We start from the raw sequence: 26,580 nt of genomic DNA, 5'->3' as shown, positions 1-26,580 counted from the left end.
GGAATATAAAGTAGCTGGAGGTACAAGCTTACAATGTTGAGATTCCTGGCAGACATTTCTCTGGACTTAGTTACTAAAATACTAAAATACAGAAATCCAAAACTATGCTGCTGCTAGTGCGGCCTCCTGATCTCATATCTCTTCATTCTCAGCAATGGAAAACAAATTACCAAATGCTTTCTTTTCAGCAGATCGACTTTAGGGGGAGAAACTCCAAATCAATAATAGTGAATTTTTTTGTTTAAATATTGAATGTAATCAAAGTAAAGTGAAAGTAAAGTGAAATTTACCAGTTACACATGCGGGGTGGGGAGCTGGGGAGGTGGGGGGAAGGGGGGAGGTATATCGTGATTCTTGGTGGTGGAATATGTGCACTGGTGAAGGGATGGGTGTTTGAGCATTGTATAACTGAGACTTTAACCTGAACGCTTTGTAACTTTCCACATGGTGACTTAATAAAAGAATTTAAAAAAAATGTGAATAAAACAAACTGTTACAGGGTAGTTAAGCATAGATCTTTGAATTAAGCAAATGCAAAAAATAATAGTATTTTTGTATAAAAATGAACTAAAATAGTGCAGGTGGGACATGAATGAAGAGAATGGTTGCCGAGAAGAGAGGAGAAAGAAGAAAGAGGCACCAGTTGTATATTAATGGTACATTAATTATTTAAAAGCCTGACTCACATGATTGCATTGATATTTTAAAAATAACTGTGGTGATGCATAATGTGTGTTTTTAAAAAAATTCTCCTCTATGATTTTGTGTACAGTTGAATTATCTCATAAAATTTTAAATACACACACGAATTAATAAAGGTTTATGCAGTAGGGGCTTTCCTTGGGCCTGAGCAAAGGTTTGTAAAGGAATCCCTAGGTTATAGCTAAATGCATATACACTATGTGTAGATCATGCAATTCCCACTCACGAAGGTCTTGTTCCTTGTTCTGTAAAGAAAGGAAAGCAATAAAGAGTGAATTGTAAGTCAACCAAAGGTTAGCTTCCAGAACAAGACGTGGCCTAGAGAGGTTAGGCCTCAGGGAAAAATCCTAAAGGGCTGTTTAAGCCTCTCAACCGGCACCGGGCTGACTTGCATACATTGGAAGTGACTGTACTGAGTACTGGATCCCCAAACCCTTCTGTGACATACTTGGCCTCTATTCTCCAGCTGAATCACCTACAGCCCCTAAGAAGGCAAGCAGTTTTGCAACGAAGTACGAACAGACTACTATTTCATCAAAAGACAGTGGAATTGTGTGTTTATAGCCCTGGGCCTCAGCTTTGTTCCTCAGTAGCTGGGCGATTACACCAGTTCACTTTACTTATATGCCTCTCAGTTCCCTCATTGAAAGTCACAGCCGTCATAGGGCTTACCTCACTGCATTCCTATGGACTGACATGTTCTTCATAGACTAGAAGACAGGTTGGAATATTGTAATTATCATATCAGTGGATGCGATGATTTATTTGCTGCATTAGATAATTAAGGCTGAAGTCCAGGGAGACAGAAAACTTGCAAAAATTCACGATTTGTTGGATAGTGTCATGTCCACAGGTGTCACCGGAAGTGGCCACCTTTTACGTCTTCAGGTTAGTTAGTCCAAGAGTGAGCTTAAATACTTTGGATGGCAGCACAGAGATATGATAAGAACCTGGACGATGTGGATTGCCATTGAATTCCAAATTAGCCAAACTTGGATTTTCCCTATCCATAGATTTTGTTTATTGTAGATAGTATGCTTTCTTCATCATTCAAACCCGTTGAGATGTATGGTTTTCTGTTACATATAGCCTAAAACATCCAAACTAATTCGATCACCATATCAAATTCTTACGACTGTGGGGTGGGGGGAGAACTAGTATAATCTGTGATCATCAAAGGGCACCCCCCAAATCGATGGTTTTGTTCTTGAGATTAGGGAGAGGGATGTTGCAGTCCTAGGTGGCAGTGGAATTTGATTTCTTATATCAAATTTGTAAAGGCCATTCCATGAACTGGGTCATGAACTGCTGGAGAGGCAGGCCTCCACCAACTCCCCACCCCCGCCCCGCCCGCCTGGGTGGGCAGGGAGGGTAAGGGGGGTTGGTCCTTGAACTGAGGAGCTCCCATAACAACTAAAGAGGCAGGAATCCTGGGGTGAGGGAGCTGACAACTCCTGCTCCCGGAGCTTCTCCTTACTCAAATTAAGATGCATGAAGGTAATAAAAACCACCCCAAAGAAACTGTAAAAAAAAAAAAAAAAGAGGCCTTAGAAAGCACATCCAAGAGAAAAGCAAAGAAAAGGAGAACAGAAGGAACCGTGGAAAGAAAATCTTCCAGACCAAATGACAGTCCAAAAATAATGAGACCAAAGTTCAAAGAAGTAATTTAAACCAAATAAGGCCAGGAAGAAGGAGCCAGCAAGGGGCGGCTCACTCTGCGGGGAGCAGGGATGGAGCTGGGCTGGGTTCAATTTAGGACAGCCTCTGGGTCAGAAGGAACTGAGGAAGGGCTCCCATCAGATAGCCTGGAGGGTGCCAGCCCAGGTCCATGTGAGGGAGGGATGGGGCCAGGCAAGGCGCTTTTCTATGTACCCTCCACAGAGGGGAGTGTAGCATGGCCTTCACTCCCATCACGGGGGGCGCTGCCGAGTTTGCAGAGCTTAGCCCATCCCGGTGGGTTTGCTGCTTTGCAAGAGAGAGTCTTCGGGGCCAGGCACATGAAGAAAATCTTGCTTGGAGCCAACTTTTTTTTTTAAGGCAGTATTTATATTTCATTTCAGTAAAGAATTACAGGGTTGTACTATGAGCCAGGGATGATGGATGTTAAGCTCATTAGCAACCTTCTTAATTTTGGACTCAGGCTCCTACTGATCCTACAGTTCAGGTAATTGCTCAGTGACTTAGGGTAGGAACTTGCATCTGGCCAATTTGCATATTCTGCTCCTGGGTATGTGTGCTTGCACATATTTTAAAACTGCCCAAAGGCAACAGAAACTGAGAACCTCTCTTTAGGTTACCTGGGGGGCGGGGACTGGGGGGAGGCACTGGGACAGGGGGTGGATAAAGATGGATGCTGTGGTGGGGGAGAAATACGACTGTTAACAGTATTGTAAATCATGCTTCCTAAAGCTAAAAAAAAAAATTCAAGAAGATCCATTTCCCTTTACTGCTTACCACACACCTTACTCGAGACTTAGATTCTGTATTTTCCATTACTGCCTTAGCACAATCCTGAGTTGAAATGAACAAAGGGTATCTTTATGTGATTTGAGGATTTAAGGGTAATGGAATGACAAGGAGAATTAAATTCCTAAACAACCCTAGGATGATTTCTCTTTGAGGCGCCTTGTTGATTCTGAGCAGTGATCTTTACTCATTTTCTTTTCTCTCTTGAATTATGTATTTATTTATAATGATAGTTTAGGTAACAGGGTTACAATAGTGTTAACAATTAAGGTATGGATGTACAAATCTATCGCATTCCATCACTCTCAAAGTTCCCGCAATTCTCTCCCACTGTCTAATGTCTCCTCTGGTCTACCTCATTATTCCCTCTCTGCCCGCATCACCCCCCCCTTCAATTCCCCAAACACATGCTTATATCCGATTTTTTGGCATAGTATTTTTTATAATCAAGGCCAAGCATTTGCCTGATTTTCTTTCTGTATAAGCCATAGATTGGTGAGATCATTTGTAGTTTGTCCTTCTCTCTCTGACATTTTTTTTTTAAAGAGGGGGTGAGTTTTACACCCAACAGGGCTCAGGGCTTACTCCTGGCTCTGCACTCAGGATTCGCTCCTGGTGGTGGTTGGAGACCATATTTGGTCAGGGATTGAACTCAGGTCTGCTGAGTGCAAGGCAAGCACATTGCCCACTGTGCTATCTCCCTGTCTCTCTGGCCATCCTATGACTTCTTTTGCTGAATATGTTGCTCTCTGTTTCCAGCCATGTTGTAGCAAACTGCATGATTTCACCTTTTCTGGTAGCTACATAGTATTTCTTTGTGTATATTCACCTTGACTTCTTTACCAAGAGGATAAAACTGGGTACCAATGGAACCATATAATGATTACCAATTGCTTCACACTAGATTTGCTATTTTTTTTGGGGGGGGGTCACACCCTGCGATGCTCAGGGGTCACTTCTGGCTCTGCACCCAGGAATTATTTCTGGCGGTGCTTGGGGGACCATATGGGATGCTGAGGATTGAACCCAGGTCGGCTGTGTTCAATTCTGAGGATTGAACGCCCTACCTGCTGTGCTATCGCTCCGGCACGGCTTCACACTACATTTGAAATTACAAATGACGTGTGACTGCTGAGTCTCACCTGATTGGTGAGGAAGCACCATAGGCAGGTAAAGAGTCTCTCTCCCCAGTTAAATAACACCCAGCTCAAAGAGACTCAGAATATTCTCTCCTCTTCTCCCCTCCAAGAGGTCACCAGCACTTGAAAGTGGCAGGGAAAAAAGTGAGGTTCTGAGCCAAAGTGCTATACATTTTCCCTGTTTCCTCTATGGGCTGGAGTGAGAGCACAGCGGGTAGAGCATTTGCCTTGCATGCAGTTGACCCGGGTTCGATTCCTCCGTCCCTCTAGGAGAGCCCAGCAAGCTACCGAGAATATCTCACCTGCACGGTAGAGCCTGCAAGCTACCCGTGGCGTATTGGACATGCCAAAAACAGTGACAAGAAGTCTCACAATGGAGACGTTACTGGTGCCCGCTCAAGCAAATTGAGCAATGGGATGACAGTGACAGTGACAGTCCTCCATGGAGTAGGTGATCTGGCTTGGTCCATGGACTGATATTCCATCTCAAGTGGCCTTTGGGGGCATTTCTTCCTTTGGGGCCCTCTCAGCCCCACCTGTCCCCTCTCGGGAGCATCATGAATTTCTGGGCTCAGTGCTCACCACCAGCAGACTGTGAAGTAGAAGGAGAAGAAGCACAGCAATATAGACTGGCCTTGCTAGCAGCCCCTTCCGTTGGGGCGCTGTTGCCCAGACCTGGGCTCACGGCCTCGCTGTGTGGCTCTTCCAAGACGCTTACAGGGTTCCCCAGGCTATGCCTGGGAAAGAATAGAAAGAATACTCCCTAGCACAAATTTCCTCCAGATCTACCTAGAAATTTCCACCTTACCTCCTCTGCGCTTGAGGTTTACTCCAGGAGGGAGAACGTAAGGTCAGCAACTCCAAGCTCTTTGTTTTACCCCTTTCTGGTCTTCTCCAGTTCCGTTTCCTGTGTGACACCCAGGTAGTTCTCTCTACTCTGGCTGCAGGGGAGAGTAAGAACAGAGTGTTCTTTTCAATTCTTCCACCTGACGTGTCATTTACTTCTCCTAATTTCCTGAGGCAGGAAAACATAGTGGGTGCAGTAAGGAGATTTGTTTTTTCCCCCAGACAAGTGTACATTCCTTGTGAAGTACTTAGAAATCAACAGCAATTCCGTTGGCATATATAGTCTTTGGAGGTTGGATAAAGCCCTGTGCAGAGAAGGTGCTAAGTAAAAGCTAATTTGGGGATCAGAGGGAAAGGAGGGGTGAGGAGCTTATACAACACTGAAGCCATCTCGAAGGTTGGCAAATTTCTTTTCTTTGGAAATACAAACTTTTGGCAAATTTTGCTTTAAAAATATTTTCAAAAGGGCACACACATCTTCATCTCTCACTACTCCTTATAATTCTCCAGGATAGTCTGAGGATCAAAACCCGAGAATCTGATTCTTAATCATATACATTAGCAGGATTTCCAATTCACACAAACCAAGAGAAATATATGACATGCATACATATCTGCTGACTCCTAGTTTTAATTGCTTACTTGCTGTCACTTAGGCTTCATGAGATTAAAAAAATATGTATTGAATCACCTTGAGATATAGAGTTAAAAAGGTGTTCATGATTGAGTTTCAGTTATACCATATTCCAACACCCATTTGTTCATCCAGGGCACCCACCCGGGTAAGGCCAACCACTATGGCAGTTTTCTTCTTCTGTTCTTTGTTTTCTTTTTTGTCTTCTTCTTTGTCTTCTTTTTCTTTGTCTTCTTCTTCTTTGTCATTGTCATCTTTGTCGTCCTCTTCCTCTTCCTCTTTCTTCCTCTTCCTCCTTCTTCTCTCCTTCTTCTCTCCTTCTTCTTCTTCTTCTTCTTCTTCTTCTTCTTCTTCTTCTTCTTCTTCTTCTTCTTCTTCTTCTTCTTCTTCTTCTTCTTCTTCTTCTTCTTCTTCTTCTTCTTCTTCTTCTTCTTCTTCTTCTTCTTCTTCTCCTCCTCCTCCCTTCCCTTTCCTCTTCCTCCTCCTTTTCTTCTTTCCCCCCTCTCTCTCTCTGTTTTCTTTCACTTTTAGGCATTGTAGTTTGCAATAGTGTTACTGAAAGAGTACCATGCCTATCACTTTACCTCTTTCCAACACTCAGTCCAGAGTAATCATTTCCCACTATCATTGTCATAATGGCTCATTCTCTGTCCTAACTGCACTTGCCCCTCAGATTTTATAGTGTATGTGTGTGTGTTATGTGTTAACTATCTTTGTTCCTTTCCCTCAACTCAATCTCTTGTCTTTCTCTACAGAAAGAGCTATTCTGAATAAGTTGATGCTTATAATTATACTCCATGTTTTATTAGTTTATTCCATATGTATATAAATACATATCAGGTACTAGGTAGTACCACTTTACATGTTCAAATTTCCCCCCAAGTGACATCATATTGCATGCATGCTTTAACACCACTTTTTAGTCAGCAATATATTTTTAAAATCTATTCCTTTCGTGTGTATAAATTAAAAGTCCTTCAACTGCTTTTGATCATTCACTTGGTAAATTGATCACATATTCTTTACTATATCCTCAAGAATACTGTGATTTTAGAAAGTCTTTTCTCCTGCATCTTTTATTTCACTAATAAATACTTTCGCCATACATACTTTAACTTCTGGCTAAACTTGGCCTGAAAAACAAGAGAGAAAAATCAGAGTTGGTATATATGTTCTGCACTTAAGACCCTTGAATTCCATCCCTGATGTCCTTTGGTTTGCTATGCATCACTTATAGCTACTCTTTAGCCTCTCATTGGGAGTAGCTCCAGAACACTGCTGGGTGTGAGTCTTAAATAAAAACAAACATTGGTCAGAAGACTTTTGTCTAGAAAGCAGCCCAGCATCAGACACTGAGATGCTATCAGCCAGAAGATATCTGAGAACCCATAGGCACCCCCCACAGTGACAGTTTGCATATTTCTGGGTCTTGCTCTGTTGCAGTTCTCATGTCTGGAAAACGGGATAGTGGTTATTCTTCTCTCCTTGAGAACTTGGATTCAAGTGGCAAAGTCTATGTTATGTGTCCAGTAAATAGTAAGTAATGGTATAGGACCCTGACGCCCTGGCCAATTTTTCTTTAGAGACATTCCCTTCCTCGGTTGTTGTAGTTGGTTAGACTCTATCACAAAGAGTTTATGGTCTTTGAGGACCCATGCGATATCTCTAGAGTCAGAGGCAGTAAGCAGAGGCAGTAAGCTATCACAGTAAGTAAGTGTTGGATGTATAATCCTGAATGCTATCAGGATTCACAACTGCTATTAGTCCAGAGCTGCCCTCCAGATGGCTCAAAACAAGTCTTTGCAAGGCCTGCTTGGGCCTGCTCAGCTCAGCTGCTGCCCGAACTCTGCTCAGAGCTTCGCTATGGGCTTTTTCTCGGTGTAGCTCGAGCCAATCAGAATTCTGTTGCTACACAGCCGGTGCAGGCAGAACTTTCCCTTCACTCTGATCTCTGCCAACACCACCCTCCACAGTCATTTCTGCTGGTTTTGTTTGGATTGATTTTTTAAAAGCACCTGATACGTACTTTTCTTCTTAGTGTTCTCCTTTTCTTATTCCACTCAATCCTCACAAGAGGTCCTGCCACCCACCCTCCCAAACGTCTATGAAACAAGATTTAAAAAAAATTGGGCACAAGAGGATGAATTTGTGGAGGTTTGGAGTCAACCCTGGAAAGAAAATAAAATGAATTCTTCCTTTTGACTTTGAAGAGTGCTTGAAGCGCCTTGTCATCTGCATTCCAGATTCCTACTGTGACAATGGAGACTGACCAGAGGAGCTATGAAGACTAGAGCCAATAGTTCACAAAAAAACAAAAGTATTCTGTGGTGGTTTTTTTTTTCTCCTTGCATTTGCATTTCCTCACACCTAAATGGGTTATGGCTCCTGAGTTCAAAATATGCATTTGTTTGTTCAGTCAAGATGTTATACATTGCCATTTTCCCTTTCAGACAAAGAAAGAAAAATAAGTATAGTGCTTTAGAATTTAAAACTGTCCTAGGATAAAAGTGTTTTCTTGTATTGAGAATAACCCTAATCACAGAATGTTCATCAGTCAGAATTTACACTGGAGGAGGCAGCCAATCAGAACTCTGCATTAGCTTGACTTTCTCTTAGCCCTTAGCTTGAAATTTGAAAAACGAAGTTCTTCCTTGTTCCAATATGTCTGTGATAGTTTTAGTACACACACACACACACACACACACACAAACACATACCAAACACAGGATCACTGTCTGAAAAGTCCTTAGTTCAGACAGAAAGACTCTTAGTCCATATTTATCAGTGCTAGCAAACACACTTTCTGATATTTGGAGACTCTAATGAGTAGGGGAGATTACTGCCACATATTTAACTTCCTACTCTTTTAAAAGCTTCTTTCTACTTAGTCGCCATGAGTTACAGAATTGCTTGCAAAAATTTTTGAGGTATACAATATTCCCAACCTCCAATCCCACCACCCTATAGCCTCATCAATGAATACAGTTTCCTCTAACCCCCAGTCTGACTCCTTGATAGATATATCTTTAAGTTTTATTTTTGTGTCTAGTGTTTTATAAATACAGATATAGAAAGATAGATTGATTGACTGACTGATAGATAACCTCTAAAGCACAGATGAGCCCTAGGCCCCTGACCCTTACTTCCACACTTCCTCTTCTTGCTTTCCCTTTTCACTTCTCTCTGTCTTTGTCATTTTTGTTTCTGGAGCCCACCTTTTGCCCACCTTTGGTACTTTTCATTTCCTGACATGTCATTCAATATTTTATGGATTAGTGATAATATCCAGTATTTGTTCTTGTCCTTCTGATTTACTCCACTTAATATGAGATACTCTTGTTCCATCCAAATTGCAACAATCTGTAAGATTTCATCATTGTTTGTGGCTGCATAGCATTCCATTGGGTATATATACCACAAATTTATTATCTACTCTGCCGTGATTCTGGGTTCTTTCGAATCTTTGCTATTATACCGAACTCGTTATATAATAATAACTTATACTTGCAGTTTTTTTCTTTTTATTTTGGGGAGAGTGTGAATGCAGTCCCCCACTACCACAAATTACAGTCAAATTTCCCACATTTGGGGAAATCTCAGGTGTCAGCAAATGCAGAATGCAATAGATTGCATTGCATTCTATCCATTGGGATAGGACAGATAGAATTCTATCGTGGGAAAAAACCTTCATCCTGGAAAAAACACGTTCATGATCATGGTAACTTCCCTGCCAGGTGAGTATTCAGTTATTGCAATATTATGAAACTTATAATAAGTTCCCATTTTAATGGAATTATTGAATTTATTAATGTTGACTTTTTGGGTGCTTTATATATCTTGGACATTATTGCTTTAAAAAATTTAATTTGATGTAGTCTTATTTCTTTGTTTTTTTTTCTATTGTTATTGTCAATGACATAATATCATTGAAAAACCTTTGGGGTCCAAATCCTGGAGCACTCTGCCTATATTTTCCTCATTGTATTTCATAGAATCTGGTCCAATCTTCAGGTATTTGATCCACTTTGAATTGACTTTTATGTGACTCCCTGCTTTTTCTTCTCTGTTTTTAGGTGTAAAGAAATTGTCAGGAAGGCAATAGGAAGGTTTTGAACAACTACCACCCATGATCCAGCTTCCAGTATATTAATACCTTACTTGTTAACCCAGTCACAATGTGTGTGTTTTGTGTGTGTGTTGTATGTGTGATTGACATAAATCACTTGTCTTGTGGGGCTCATATAGTCTCTCTTCTTAAAAAAAAACATTTCGATGTTCTCTGTTCATTTACCCATCTGTACTCACTAATAAGAGAAAACACAAAAGCAAGGCCAGATCATGCTTGAGAAAGAAGAAAGTGCAGGGAATCAGGCTGATGACTATACCAGAGGAAAATAGGGTGGCCCCAGTGACTTGAGACACCAAGATGGTGAATACAATAGTATATAACAAAGGGAAAGTTCTTATGTGGTAGGAAAATACAGGGGTCAGGATGTTTGGAATGTTCATAACCCATAACCCTAAAGAATAGGATCTTTATAACCAACCCTGACCCATTTTATTGATATGATTTTGTTGATATGAACTGTTAGGAGTACGGAGTAAATGGAGCCATAATGCAGTGTAGGGAGCTTGCCTTAGATGCGCCTACACTGGTTCAATTTCCAGCAGCCCATAGGGTCCGCTGAACCTTACCAGGAGTCATCCCCAAGCACAGAGACAGGAGTAAGTACTGAGCATTGCTGGGTGTATCCCGAAACAAAAAAAAGAGTTTAGAGTAAGTGTGCAAAGATTGGAAAACCTGTGTTAGCCTTGGTGCTTTGACCTCAGTGTTGGTCTGTTGCAACTTTTATTTTTTTTTTTTTTTATTTTTTTTTTTTTATAGTTTATTTTTAATTAGTGAGTCAACGTGAGGGTACAGTTACAGATTTATACATTTTTGTGCTCATGTTTCTCCCTTACAAAGTTTGATAACCCATCCCTTCACCAGTGCCCATTCTCCACCACCAGTAAACCCAACATCCCACCCCCCCTTCCCAGTCCCGTCTCCCCCCACCCCACACTGCCACTATGGCAGGGTATTCCCTTTTGTTCTCTCTCTCTGATTAGGTGTTGTGGTTTGCAATAAAGGTGTTGAGTGGCCATTGCGTTCAGTCTCTAGTCTATATTTGGCCCGCATCATCTTTCCCCCACATGACCAACAACCACATTTTACTTGCTGTTCCCTTCTCTGAGTTGCCCAGGATGAGAGAACAGCCTCCAAGCCATGGTGACAACCTCCTGGTACTTATTTCTACTATTCTTGGGTGTTCGTCTTATAGTCTATTATTCTATATTCCACAGATGAGTGCAATCTTTCTATGTCTGTCTCTCTCTTTCTGACTCATTTCACTTAGCATAATACTTTCCATGTAGATCCACTTATATGCAAACGTCATGACCTCATTTTTTCTAACAGCTGCATAGTATTCCATTGTATATATGTACCAGAGTTTCTTCAACCAGTCATCTGTTCTAGGCTGTTGCAACTTTTAAAGCATTACATTGAGTTACACTGTTACGTACTTAATTTTTTTTTTTATTTTAAAACTGTTTTGGTGGGGGAGCCCACATCCAATAGTGCTCAGGGTTTAGTCTTGACTGTACTGAGGAATCACTCCTTGTGGGTTTGGCGGACCATGTGGGACTCAGGGGATTGAACCTGGCTTGGCCAAATGCATCCCAAGCAGCCAACACACTGTATTATCTTTCCAAATTATCGTCCTTATTTTGGGAACATATTATTAATAAGAAAATATAAAAATTATATAAATGCATAAATTACACTAAAATATGAATTATTATTTTAAATTTCATGAACAGATTTTGATAGGGGCAATAATTTCCTAGAAACCAGATATGGACTACTAAAATAAAGGAGAACTGGACAGAAAACCAGAATGCTTTTTCTTCAGATGGGTTTTCTTTAGAGGTCTAATCCTCTTAGTTACCTCTATACCCTTCCCTCTTTCTTAACTCGATGCACCATCTAAGGGTGGGTGGTTTTAAGTGCCATTTATACAGATACAAACTTTTCAGAGCAGCAGTGTAAACAGTATTTAAATATGTGATGAGTTCTAATTTTGTTTTGATTAATATAAGCTGAAAACATGTATAAAATACCAGTTCTAGTATGAGAAATCCAGGTCTTTAAGAAATAAGAGTTAAAAAAATGTGTGCCACAATGATATCTGAGTTTGCTGAAAGAAGACTCAACATAGGCCTGGAAGTACTGAAGGAGAGGGGAAATGGGTAGGAGGGGAAGAGGAAAACATAGCGCAGTATTATGCTGTCAGAAAGCTCAAGCCTCAGAAATTGCAGCGTGATCCACGGATTTGCTTCTGAATAGGAGCATTCTCATTTCTCTTAAATGAAAAGGAATGCTCTAGTGCAGGTTGAGTAGGCTTTGAGAGGAATGAGAACCACTGAAGAAGGGAGCTTGACTGAAAGACTGAAAGACGTTCCTCCAGAGAAGAGCAAGTGGGCTCTTGTCAAAGTGAAAAAAAAAAAAAGAAGCTGAATTGAACTGAGGGACTTAGAGGCCTGAAGGTACTTCTCCACAGCCAGCATTTCTCAGAAACACAGTGGAAGTTTCCCAGACATAGCAGACAGGTTGGCATCCCTTTCTGGGGAGTGTTTAGGAGAGGAAGGAGTGAAGCAGGCCTGGCCAACATACCAAGGGCACTGCTGTAGTCCTGGCCATCTGGGAGGGTCTGCCAACCATGCTTTCCATGGCTGCTTGGATGGCAGCTCTGGGGTGCTCAACCTCAAGAACGGGTGGGAACTCAGCTGCCATACATAAAGGGAAGTTTCTGAGCTGAAGAACTGAATCTTGTAAATACATTACCCGGGGATAGCCCCAAACTTTAGAGATTTTTTTACAAGGGAGCCAGGACTCGGAGATTTATTTCTATATTTTCTGTCATGTCAATCTCTCTCTCTCTCTCTCTCTCTCTCTCTCTCTTTCTTTCTCTCTCTTTCTCTCACCTCTACTTCTAGCCTTTACAGATGCGTTGGACCCAGTAGAACCCGAACCATGAACCACATTTGTGTCTGGTGTAACCACATATTCAGACTTACAACCAAACCCCAAAAGTCTTTAAGTCATTGCCCTATTCCTTTATCCCAACTCCCCCATAACCTGTGCAGGAAAAAAAATAACACACACAAACAAGAATTCAACCAAAAACAGAAGGACTGGAGTCATATCAAGAAGTTGTTGTCTCAAATTATACTCTGTGATCCAAGTTATGTTGTGCTATGACCCTTATGTTGAGCAACGTCAATGCAACAGCAGAACATGAGGTGCTAAAATCCACTTTCTCCTTCCTAAATAGGTCAGTTCTTTGCTTGATATAATGTCATAGATGAAAAGTTCCAGAGGGATGTCACTTATTTTGTGGTATGCACCAGGCCTTAAAATAATTGAAAGTAACGTAGGTATAAACCTATCATTTGACCTTTCAAGACTTTTCCTCTATGGGATATACCCAGTTAAATTGGGATGGACATATCATAGACCATGCTGGTAGATACCATGCCTTCAATTCTGTCTCAAATATTATTTTATTACTTGAGTTTGGAATAGAAAGTAGGAGAAACACTTGGTTGTAATATCACCTAAGATAGAAAGTATAAATCCATTCCATAATCGAGTTTCTAAATTTCAAGGTCCCTGAGCTGTTTTTCTCCCCTGGCTCTAGCCTCCTCTTCAGAGTCATTTCCCCTCTCTACTATCCCAATATCAATCCAGTTATATGAATTTTGACTCTCCATTGACTAATTTTGCTTCATCACAAATAGACCTTGGCACCAAGAGAGAAAAGTGAATTATATTATCAGACAAATATAAAAGATAAGAGACCATGTGAGGGTAATATAGTGACATTTTAAGAGTCCTGACTGCCTCCAAACCATGATAGCTATCAAATGTTATGAAAGGATAGTATTTCCTCAGATTCTTGGTTACTACCTGATCAGTCCACAAATGTGTTTCTTTCTTCAATACAGATGAATGTGGCTCAGGACAAGAATCTTGAAAGATTTACTCTAAATTCCTTACTAGATGACCATATTTTACTCTGTAATGTTATATGAAATTGTTTAGCCACATTTGCTTCATATGTTCCATGTCCCACGAACTGACCAAGGACTCAAAGTTTGATTAGATGTCAGTTTTCCCAACTCAATATTATTTAGTATACAGTTTTGTGCTAAAATGTGTCTCATGAAAGTGAGGGAAGGAGATGCATAAAAAATAATGCTGCACACTTAAAAACAAATTATTGAATCATGGTGAGAGACAGTTACAAACCTTTCATGATTGAGTTTCAGTCATATGATGATCGAACACCCATCCTTCCACCAATGTATATTTTCCACCACTAATGTCCCCAGTATCCCTCTTGACACCCCCACCCCACCCCTTGCCTCTGTGGCAGACAATTTTCTTCTTATACTCTCTCTACTCTTGGGCATTATGATTTGCAATACAGATACCTAGAGAATAATGTTGCATACTTTTGATCTAATTAAGGGAGGAGCTATTTGTGTGTGTGTGTGTGTGTGTGTGTGTGTGTGTGTGTACCAGGAATACCCTAATTAAAATAAACCGGTCAACCTGTAGAGTCAAGAGGCTGCTGTTGATGATGTATTCCTAGTCAGGGCTGCTCAAACCTTTGCTATAGAGTTTGTCTTGTACCTAACCAGACATGAAATATGTGGAATTATCCTCCGTTCATTAATGCAGAAAGAAAAGCCTTACCTGTTGGTCTATAAACTAGTCCCCAAATTGGTGATGGGGATAGAGGCATAGCAACATCCACTTTCCATCTTCCTTTCTACCTTGACCCCAATGCCTTTCAGTAGAGAGCCCCCAAAAGCCACAGTCATTTCCTTTTCTTTTGGTGAGGCAAACATGAATCTATCTTGGCCCAGCACTCTTGAAGAAAGCAGAATATAAAAGGACATTTCCTCTGTCTCGCCAGATGGCTTCAGGATAAAATTCTTCCCCAATCCAAAATCCGGGCTACTCTTTCAGGGAGGTCAAGAAGTAACAGGGAGAAGTATTTAACACTCTTCTTCCTCTGAACACCCCATGGAATCTGTGTGTACAGTCCTTGCCAGCACGGCAATATTATTGAGCTGAAATCAAGAGGACAAATCCCTGGCCACACATACTTCTTTAGAAAGAATGAAGAGTGGATGCTGGAGAAATCCCTAGCATTAGATTGGAGGTTTCAGATGGAACTTGCTCGTTTTCCTCCAAAGGAATTGGCTAGCAAGACATGGAATAAACAAAATAATACTGAGCTTTATCCAACCTGTCTGGGAACTCACAGTGGAAAATCATGGGGGTAATACACGGAAGCAACCCAAGCTCTTGAGATAAACAAATACTTCTGGGCTTGTCTGCATATTTTTCAGTTTTTCATTTTGAAAAAATGAACAGGTAGCATAAAGAATCATTACTCATTCTTTGATTTGGAAAAGTTAGAACTTGAGAAAACCAATGCAAGGAGGTAGGGCTAATCAGTGGAAGTAGACCTTAACAGTGGCATGAAAGAGCTGAAAGTTTAATTCCCAACTCATTATTAAACACTTAGGTATTTGGATTTTGTGACAAAACACTTCGGTATTTTGATTTTTAATACATTAAGTCTTTAAAGTATTAAGTCATAGATATATGTTATGCTCCTATGCTATACTAAACACTAGGAAATAAAACCCAAATATGGTGTGTTTTCTGCACCTAAAAAATGCTAGAAATGGTACATTGGAGTATTATCAAATGAATCTAAATTATAGAGAAATCTTGAGAGATATACAGATAGTTTAAAAAAAATAACAACATACTCAGACAATGACAAATTCTCCCAGATCTCCTTTAGTACCTTTATCCATTGTGGTACTTAGTTCTGGGAATTGTTTTTCTTCATTTGCCTACTCTAATTAAACTTAGAAGTAGAAAGTCAGAACAGACTGTAACCTTGTGTTGCTTGCCCCAATTCTTCCTTATGTAGATGAAAGAACTGAAGATCATAGACAAGTGGCTGAAACACTTCCTGCATGATCTTTCATATTATGAGTCTCACACTTCCTGGACTAGCAGTAACTAAGATGACTTGATCTAATTAAAACAAACTTTCAATTATAACCTCATAAATAACAAGACCTTCAGTGGTTTCTCAGTCCTAACCTGATGGAATGGTTTTCTCAGCTGTATTCCACACCTCCAACCTTATTTATCTGCTTCCTGCATGTACTGGTATTCTTTGGGGGAAATATTGACAAGTCTTTTTTCACTCTATTCGATGCGTGTTTCCTCCTTCAATTATAGTTACATAGAAATATATTGCATTTTGTTTTATTTTTATATAGTTTTTATTTATTTATTTTTATTCGTGAATCACCATGAGTTAGTTACAAACTTATGAGCTTTCATGTTTGCATTTTGTTCACATCCCTCCATCAATGCCCAGTCCCCTTCACCAGCGTTACCAGTACCCCTCCCACCCTTTCACCCCATCCCCCTCACCCCACCCCACCTCTATGGCACGGCATTCCCTTTTGATCTCTCTCTCCTTTTGGGTGCTGTGGTTCGCAACAGAGGCACTGCGTGGCCATTGTGTTTGGTCTATATTCTATTTTCAGTGTGCATCTCCCATCCCGTGCGGGTCCTCAAACCACACTTTACCTGGTGTTCCCTTCTCTATGTGAATTGCCCCTTCCTCCAGCGTGTGAGGCCAGCTTCCAAGCCTTGAAGCCAACCTCCTGGTACTTATCTCTACTATTCTTGGGTGTTAGTCTCCTATTCTGTTATTTTATATTACACAGATGAGTGCAATCTTTCTATGTCTGTCTCTCTCTTTCTGACTCATTTCACTTAGCATGATACTTTCCATGTTGATCCACTTATATGTAAAGGTCATGGCTTCATCTTTTCTAACAGCAGCATAGTATTCCATTGTGTAGATGTACCAAAGTTTCTTTAGCCAGTTATCTGTTTCAGAGGACTCGGGTTTTTTCCAGATTCTGGCTATTGTACTAAGAAGCTTCTTCACTGCAAAAGATACAGTGACCAAAATACAAAGGCAATCTATGGAATGGGAAAGAATATTCACCCAATACCCATCATAAGGGGTTGATATCAAGGATATATAAAGCAGTGGTTGGGGGCGGAGCGTGGTGAGAGAAGAAAAAGAGCGGCTGCTGGGAGAAGGTGGGAGGTTGCTGCAGGGGTAGAGAGAGGAAGGAGAGACAGACAGACGGTTACAGACAGACAGAGACAGAAGAGGATAGGAGATGGTGAGAGACACCGAGTTAGAGAGAAGGCTGAGAGTTAAGAGTGGCTGGGCAGACTGGAGAGGAGTCATGGAGAGCATTGTAGAGTGAGTTAGAGAGAGGGTTGGAGAGAGCCGCTAGAGACGAGAGATTGAACAAACTGCAACTAATCAGCAACCAGCTTGGCCCTTGTTTTTCCTTTGTCCGTCCAAGGCAACAGCTGTCCTGGGTGGGGAAGCAGCTGAGAGCACTGAATGCGGGCAGCAAGAGAGAGCCACCAGGAGAGCCTGCGAGCATCCTTTCAAGTGTGATCCCCGGGAGAGGAGTTTACAGAGCTCTAAGAACGTGAGGGGATTTCACAACCATATTTTCCAGAAGTTTTTTTTTTCCTCCAGTCTGATCTCTTCCTCTTTTCTCTCTTCCTTGCCCCATGTTCCCTTCTTTCCCTCCCCTTCCTCCTACTCTCTTTTTTGATTCCAAGTTGACAATATTTTTGCTTTCTCCCTAGAACTTTACTTCAGTATAAATGGGTGGCGTTTGATGTGTTATTGCTGGTTCGAGGTCTTAACCTAACATAGAGATTTACTTTTTTACCTCCCAGGAAACACTTCTTGAATGGAGAGATTCCAGACTGATAACTCATTAATGCATACCCAAGTTTAGAACTTGGGTCTCTTTATTCTTACTCTAGTTTTCTTTCTCCTACAACTTTTGACTCTGAATGAACTAATTTCTAATTTGTAGGGCTTATTTCAAATCCTGACCTCTGATCACAATATCTATGTTATAAACCTAGTTTGGGAAATATATTTTTGTTTGTTTCTTTGTTTCGTGGCAACACCTGGCTCACTCAGTGTTTATAGCTTCAGTCTTGGTTCTCAACTCAGGGATCACTCGTGGTGGACTCAGGGGTTCATATGTAATTCTGGGGATCAAACTTAGGTAGGCTGCCTGAAAGGAAAATGCCCTATCTTTGGACTATCTCTCTAGGTCCAAGAAGTCTAATAGTTTTAAATTCCATCAGAAACATGTCACTGTCACTGTCATTCCATTGCTCATGGATTTGTTTGAGCAGGCACCAGTAATGTCTCTCATTGTGAGACTTATTATTACTATTTTTGGCATATCCAATGCCGTGTGGGCTCTATACTCTCAGTAGCTTGCTGGGCTCTCTGGGAGGGGTGGAGGAATCAAACATGGGTTGGCCGCGTGAAAGATGAATGCCCTACCACTGTGCTATTGCTCCAGCCCCAGAAACATGTATTTCTACCTTTTTAGTTTGGGGACATATAGTGGACACTTATTGCCCCAATAACAAATGATGCTTTACTGAATTAGAGAAACTGAGTCTTTAAAGCATAGACTTTCATTTAGATGTTGGATTTTACCAACCATTTGACCTGCCTTACTTTTTTTTCTCAATGTTTTAATCTGTTCTGTAAACCTCCATCTAAGTCTGCTTATCACATGGCTGTGACTTCATAGGTATATCATATCTGTACAAGCAAGCACATTTGTACACAGGATTCCCTAGTGTACACTGACAGTGAGATGGTTGGGGTGTTGAGGGGAATGTCTCAGTGGAAGACAATTCTAGAGATAGCCAGCCCGCTATGCATGAGACTTCTGTCTTTGCATTAGGAGTCTCACAATATTATCATGCTGGTAGGATTAGCAGCACAAAAACATGCAAATGCATTGGATATTTTCTGCCCCTTTTGGATAAGGAAGACTAGTCAGAGTAGAAAAGAACAAAAGGCCTGGTCCCTTAGCCTGGCCGTTGATGCCACATGGCTCCATTGGCCCTGGAGCTATTCTTGACTTTCATTGTGCCACATCAGCTCTTTCCCTGCCCCTCTCTGCTTGTCTCCCTCTCCCAGCTGCTCTTTTTCGTTTTACCTCCCAAGTGCGAATGTTTATCAAGGGCTCAGTTCTCTAAACTTTTGCAAACTCATTCTCAAGGACTTCCATGACTTTGATCACCACATACATATTGTCTCTCAAATCTGCACCTTGCACCTCTCTCTACTGAACTCTAGGGCCGATTATTTGCCATTGCAAGTCAATTTCTCACTCAAAGGGAAATGTGTTTCAGACTCTTGTTGGATTTATCTCCTGTTCTCTCACCTTAGCAAATGACTTCAGTAAATGAAACCAGCAAGCTATAGGAGCCTTTTAGATTCATTCTTATTGTTTTTCTCTCTAGTAGTAGAAATCAGCTGAAGTCAGCACTTTGACCTTGTTCTCACATGCTTCTTGTATTCTTCAGAGCCTTTTTGTTTGTCTGCAACTCTAGCAATTGCTGCCTAATTCTGCTCTTACCACTGTTGTAACTATGAATGAATCCACAGGCCTCTTTCCTGTCTCTTCTAAAACCTGAGAGTGTTGGACTACATCACGGAGATCTTTCCAACTCTGACAGCCTTATATTTGTAAGTTTTCATATGTGCAGTTTCTAAAGTAAAATTAAAAAATCTTCTTGCAGCCTCTTTCACTCATTTCCTGCCTCCCAATTACTTAAAAAATTCTATCTTCCTCTTCCACCTTGCTAAAAGAGTTTTTGATTGAAAAACACCAGCCCTAGGACCCAAATCTTGAGCTACAATGTGATTTCCAGACATTCACAAGGGAGGGAGTTCCGTACCCTTTCCTTCTACTGCTTTAGAAGACTTGGGAGTTGCCTGGAGCCAGGGATAACACAGAGATGCTGTTGTTTTCATCTTTATCATCACTGTCATTGTTTGGAGGGTGCCGCTCCTTTGTATGGCAGAGGCGTACACACACATGGAAACTCTTAAGACATTTTTTCCCCATTGCAAATTAATTAGAGGGTGATTATCAGCCTCTTGTTCCATTCCAGTCTCAGCACCATCTCTTCGGCCAGGACACCAGGTTTAATGAGGTGGCTCCTAAGTCCCGGCATTGCCCTTAGCATAGAGACAGATGCCAAGGGGTGAAGGGAAGTGGAAGAATTGTACATCCTGTGAACTTGCTATGGTATTTGAAGGACCATCGTTTCTCCAATATTTGAGTGATAATCATTCTTCTCATCTCCACTCTGGGTGGGAGGTGATGAGAAAGAGCAAAGGCATCCATTACTCACTATTTTAAAGTTGGCATTTGCTTCGGATCATATAGTATAAATAGTCAGGGTGTGTTTCCAATTGGTCCCATCATCTTTGCTCTACAAAAGTTGCAAAGAAACAGACTTTTAACATGGGGTGTCGTGGGATGTATGTATTAGTTTCATACCTTCTTTTTTATATCCCACAAATGAGTGCATTCATTCTATAGATGTCCAAGGACAGTAGAAATGAGGGCCCAGAGAACTGGTCCATGGGTAGAAGCTTGCCATGTGTGGAAGTGTAGAGGCAATTAGGACAGAGAAGAGACCACTATGACAGAGATAGTTGGAAATCATCACTCTTGACAAGAAATGAATGTGAAAGAAGATAAAAGGTTATACATGATAACCTTTTAGTACTTGTATTCCTGTATTGTAAACCATAATGCCCAAAAGAAGAGAGAGAGAGGAAGAAAGAGAGTATAAATGTGTCTCACATAGAGGCAGGTTGAAGGGGGGGATGGCAGGAGGGAAACTGAGGACATTGTCAATGAGAAATATACACTGGTGAAAGGTTGAGTGTTGGAACCTGACTGAAACCCAATCATGACAAACTTTGTAACTGTATATCTCACAGTGATTCAGTAAATTAACAAAAAAGTGTGTGTGTGTGTGTGTGTGTGCGCGCGCACGCATGCATGTGCATGCCCATCTGCTTAGAGGCTTCAGGTTATAAGGAAAGGAAGAAATATAAGTATATCTCATATTTATTCATGTTGAAATTTCTAATAATAATCTCTCAAAGACTATACAAGGGACTTCAAGACACCTCTGAGCTTTAGAATATATTGTACCCCAAGTAGGATTTCAAAGTTAGCTATGTTCTTCTCAATCCCACCTGTCATTCAGCAAATTAGTGCTGAATATGAAGTGGACTTTATTCCCAGTCTTGTGTACTTCTATTACAACCCGCTTCCTAATTGCATGTGGATTTCCTTATTCTTTGGAGCCAGGGACCATCAACATTTGGCTTCAGAAATGCTGTTAAATTCTGAATCAACAAAAGGAAATGTTTAAGGTAACATACAAGATCTCTTATTCCAAAACTCAGCTGCAATAAATCCTACATGTTTGCTTTAGTGCTTTTTGACTTTTTTTCTAGAGTAGAAGAGATGGGGAACTAACACATGCACCCAACCTACCCTCAAATGCCCACAAAGATTCTCAAAATATGGGAGGAGCTTGGCTGCATGTATGTTATATAGCACTGTAGCTCTGTTGTCCCGTTGTTTATCGATTTGCTCGAGTGCGCACCAGTAACGTCTCCATTGTGAGACTTGTTGTTACTGTTTTTGGCATATCAAATACCCAACAGGTAAATTGCCAGGCTCTGTCATGCGGGCGGGATACCCTTGGTCACTTGCTCTCTGAGAGGGACAGAAGAATCAAACCTGGGTTGGCTGCGTGCAAGGCAAATGCCCCACCTGCTGCTATTGTTATATAGAAAGACTTAAATAAATTATGGCTGTCATGATTAGTCTCAGACATGGGAAGAATATCAGAGATTTCAAATGATATATCCTTCATAGACTATTGAAGGGTGTCCCTCTTCCTTCCCTACACTTGCTATTACATTCTACTATTAGAATCTCTCAAAGATTATATAAAGTAACAGAAAGGGAGACTAATACCCAAGAATAGTAAAGACAAGCACCAGGAGGATTGCTCTACGGCTAGAAAGCCGGCTGTACATGCTGAGGGAAAAAGCAATTCAGATAGATAAGAAACCACCAAGTAAAGGGTACTTGGAGGGTCCACTCAGGATTGGAGATCTGTCCTGAAAATAGACTATAGATTGAACATAATGGCCACTCAATGCCTCTATTGCAAACCACAAAACCCAAAACAAGAGAGAGAGAGAGAGAGAGAGAGAGAGAGAAAGAGGGAAAGAGAGAGAGAGGGATGGAGAGAGAGAGAAAGAGAGAGAGTATGCCCTGCCAAAGAAGTGGGGCAGGTCGGGATGGGGAGATAAGGTTTGGGTGGGGGAGGGACACTGGGATCATTGGTGGTAGAGAATGGGCACTAGTGGAGGAATATGTACTGGGCATTGTATGACTAAAACATAACCACGGAAATTTGTAAGTCTGTAACTGCACCTCACGGGGCTCCAAGAAAAAGCAAAAATAAAAAAATAAATAATAAATAAAATGTAAAAAAAAAAGAATCTCTCAAAGTTAAAATATTGGTAAGTATACTAGGTTAGGAGTCTTAATTCCTATTTTCCAAGCCTGGTTCTCCTCTTGTGACTCATGACTTCATTATCCATCCATGTATTTGGGAAACAAAATATTCATTCAGCTGTTATATGCCTTGGATGAAAAAATCTCTTGGCATCACTGATGACAAGTCCCTTCCTTAATTGGGATCTCTGTTAGTTGTAATAGTTCTCTATGCTCTCCTACAGGTTGACTGGGACAATGGAATAGGACTATGAAGCTGTAAATTACAGTGTTATATAACTAGGTGACAGATAACGTAAGTTTCAGATACTAATGAACATGTAAATTTGTGTGAATTTGTATTGGGTTGGGGAGCATCCAGTGCTTTCAAAGCCCCTCCTGGGCTCCAGCATGATATCAGGTCTTCCGTTCTTTGAGCCATCTCCCAGCCCTGAATTTTTGTTTTTGGACATTGGCTTACTACCAGATTCCTAAGCAAGAAGCACACAAAGAATTGCAGGATCTTGCGTGTGACTTATGGACAAGTCACACTTGTCCATAAAAGTGTTGAAGTTCTACTCGTGGATATAATTTATTAGATGATTATGAAACTACCCTAAAAGGAAGAGATAAGACTGGGGTAATTTGAGGGCTGAGAAGACAGGGTTGGCCTATATTGTGGGTGATTTGACAACAAAAATGGTAGAAAAGTATGTCTGAGGAATGCACCGAATATAAGGCACTTTTAAGTGAGACTGGCTGAAGTTCTTGGAATTAAAAACACAGAGAGAGGGCTTAAAAATGCAAATACAATACTGCAAGGTGACTAATGTACAAAATGGGTTTGAGATATTGAGTATATTATGGCACTTGACACTGAGAGCATCTCAAGTCAAAAGAAAGGATGACACAGTGACCATACTTAAAGTTGACTCTATACACAGTTCCAAATAGTTCTCATTAGTTTACATCTCAGGATATTCCTAGATGAGAACAGTAATCCAATAAGGATTTCTTTGCATTTGCTTCATTTTTATTTCATTCTCCTCCCTGTTTCCAACTTGACCTAAATCTTAGAGTGTTCATGGAATATTTATAATGTATTTTACCATGTCAAATCCTCCCTGGCAAAGTTTCACCAGCTGTATGACTTGAATTCTTTTGGTGGATGTTTACTGCCATCTTCTTTCAACTTTTTTTCCGCAATAGTTCTACAATCTGAATACCTGTGGTTCAACCAGACCCCAAAAGCAGTGCTAAATTCCAGATATCCTTTAAGGCAGGTGTGAGGGGCTAGAACAGTGAAGCCTGCAGACAAAGAGATCACTTCTGGGAACTGGTCTGACTGCACCATCCCAGCAAATGGACTTGCTCTTAGGTAAGGGTTTTTATAAATGGGGTCTGAAACAAAGAGCTATCAAGTGTATTTTATGGAGGGTTTCTTTTCTTTCTCTCTCTTCCCCCCCTCCTAATTAAATGTAGAACTTCTCAGGAAAAGAATCATATAAACATAAGGATAGAATTAAGATAAATGCATTCCTTTTGCTTAGGAAATTTTCCATGATGAAGGAATAGCTCTCTAGTCCTTACTCAGCAAGGTCAAACGCTGGCCCTCTGAAGAAGAGATGATTTTGCCGGGATGATTCTGGTGCTGAGACTAAGGAAATGGAGAAGAAAAGCAGTTTTCAGAAAAAGGGAATCAACGGTCAATGCTGACCTCTCCCCTTTGTAGTTTCAGCACTGATGGTGGATTTTGTAAAATGTTTTGGAGGGTCTCTCTACTAGTGGTCCTATTTCAGAGTTTAGCTGATTTTAAAGCTATATCATGGAGGACTGTGAGCAATCTCATAGAGGGCACCGTGCTTAGCTTAGATAGAAACAAAGCTGATATTTCTCTATTTGTACAAGGAACTAAACAAACAGCTAAGAAATGTAGTTAGAAATATTTCATGGTAAGCCCTGAGTAGGGTGTGGCATCCCAAAGCAAAACAAAACCAAAAGAAATATTTTATAGAAGAAATATATGAGAAAAACTGGTTCTAACACTGAATGAAGCTCAGAGTGCCATTGTTGAAAACAGTATTGGATCATAGGAACTGGACCACCATTTCTGGGTTTCTTCTGAATTCTGATATTCTGAGTCTGGATGTTAAGCTATCTCATAATATTCTAGATGTCCACTTTCTTTTTCTAAATAAGCCTTTTATACCTTTTCTTAAAGCAGTTTTTCCTAGAGTGTTTGGCCTAGGTATGCTAGAAAGCTAGTAATCAGCAGATAAACATTGTATTAAGAATATTGTTGTTTCATTTATACCATACTGTTGGTTTTGAAGTTAAACAGGGATAAGAATACCTAAAACACAGAATATTTAATATCTAGGGATATTAGACCTAAGCAGTATCACTGTATCACTGTAATCCCATTGTTCATCAATTTACTTGAGCGGGCGCCAGTAATGTCTCCATTCATCCCAGCCCTGAGATTTTAGCAGCCTCTCCTTACTTGTCTTTCTCAATGATTGGAGGCTCATTTAGGGTGAGGGGAATGAGACCTGTCATTGTTACTGTTTTTGGCATATTGAATATGCCACGGGGAGCTTGCCAGGCTCTACTGTGCGGGCGGGATACTTGCTGGGCTCTCTGAGAGGCATATATGTTTATTTACATCTACGACAATGCGTCAGTCCACGAATATGTTCACTCATGTGTGAGGCTCAGCCCGAGCGTGTGGAAAGTGTCCTGGAGTGTGGTGGTGGTTGTGTAGTGGAGGTTGGCTACCCGGGCTGGGTCCCTTGGGGTGGGGAGAGCTCTTACCTGCCCACCTCTGGGGCTCCCCAAGTGAAAACAGCCTGGCTCAGAATCCGGTGGCATGGTATAGGGGCCTCATTTTATGCTCTCTTCCGGGAGAAGTAGCTATGAGTTCAAGAGGGTGGCCGATGAGATTATCTAGCGCCTGCAGGAGGTAGCTTATGAGTGTGACCTCTGGGTCACCAGAGACACCAAGGGAAGAAAGATACAAATGGACTTGAGACAGATAAGGAGAAAATGAGGTGGGCATACAGATGTTGAGTTATTTTGTAATTCTGTATACTTTTCTAGGGCCTTTGGTCATAACTCTAAATCTTCATTAGGGTACAGCATCAAACACACACACACACACACAAACACACACACACACACACAAAACAAGGGAATTTTTTTTCCCATGGTGAAGACTGGTTGGCCACAGTTACCTTTATGGTTAGCAGTAGTAAAATGTTATATCATATGCATTATGAAACTGAAGAGCAGGAAATAAGAAAAAAAACAAAAAGAGAATAATTCTATCAAAATATGGAAGGTTTCACTTCACGAACCAGTTTCATCTTTAAAATTAACACTTATTATCACAGATTTTTAAATACTGCTAATTACACTTGAATATAGCTAAGATTTTAGTAGCAGCTTTGTTCAAAACATTTCTTTCTACTCACACTTGAAGGCTTTTCTAAAGTTTAACCTCTTATAATTCCCTGAAACTTTCGGCCATATTTCCACAAAATTTAATATCTTAAAGTTTTTCAAATATTTAGCAGTGATAAATCAGGAATAAACGAATGGGGAAGGGCAAAGTTGGGTAGGTGTGACTCAACTTTATCTACACTTTTGGTTTTCATTGTACAAGTTCAATTGAGAAGAAAAAAGGAAAGAAAATCTAAAATCTAATATCCTGCATTCCCACATATTCTTTGTGTTCTTTTCTTTCCTTTTTTGATCCTCTCCACTCACTTGCTACTTTAATAACCATGTAATATTAACAGGAATGCCAAATGGGCTTTATTGAAATGCTATAGAACTATATTATTTCTAATTCCTCAGCTTGAAAATATCGAGTTTGCCTTGTGGTAGTAGAAGTAATTCAGAGAGGAAAGTATTCCGGGAAATATCAATTACCTGGGATGGCAGATAAAAGTATATGATCCCAAAATGTGCATCAGAGAATACACAAATGCCTGAAGGCATACTCAAGTGGTATGGATTCTGGCATCTTCCATTTGTCACCTTCATGCCATGAGTATAAATGACAAAGAAATGATTGCTTCTGTTGAAGAAAAAAGGCACTGAATATTTTGCCCAGTTGTTGCTTTCTTGGAGTTTGGTTTCTTTCCCTTAGAATAATTGTTTTTGAAATTATTTACTCTTTGTAGC

General features: G+C 40.6%; 1 pseudogene; it reads right to left on the bottom strand.

Annotated features, from left to right (window-relative positions):
- Positions 1-9,313: 9,313 nt before the first annotated feature.
- LOC129400270 (U1 spliceosomal RNA) lies at positions 9,314-9,529 on the bottom strand (annotated as a pseudogene).
- Between the last annotated feature and the right edge of the window lie 17,051 nt (positions 9,530-26,580).

The sequence above is a fragment of the Sorex araneus genome, chromosome X (assembly GCF_027595985.1).
Source record: "Sorex araneus isolate mSorAra2 chromosome X, mSorAra2.pri, whole genome shotgun sequence".
NCBI classification, from domain to species: Eukaryota; Metazoa; Chordata; class Mammalia; order Eulipotyphla; family Soricidae; genus Sorex; species Sorex araneus.
The sequence above is the reverse complement of the archived record's forward strand: the minus strand, read 5'-3'. Positions and strand labels throughout refer to the sequence as shown.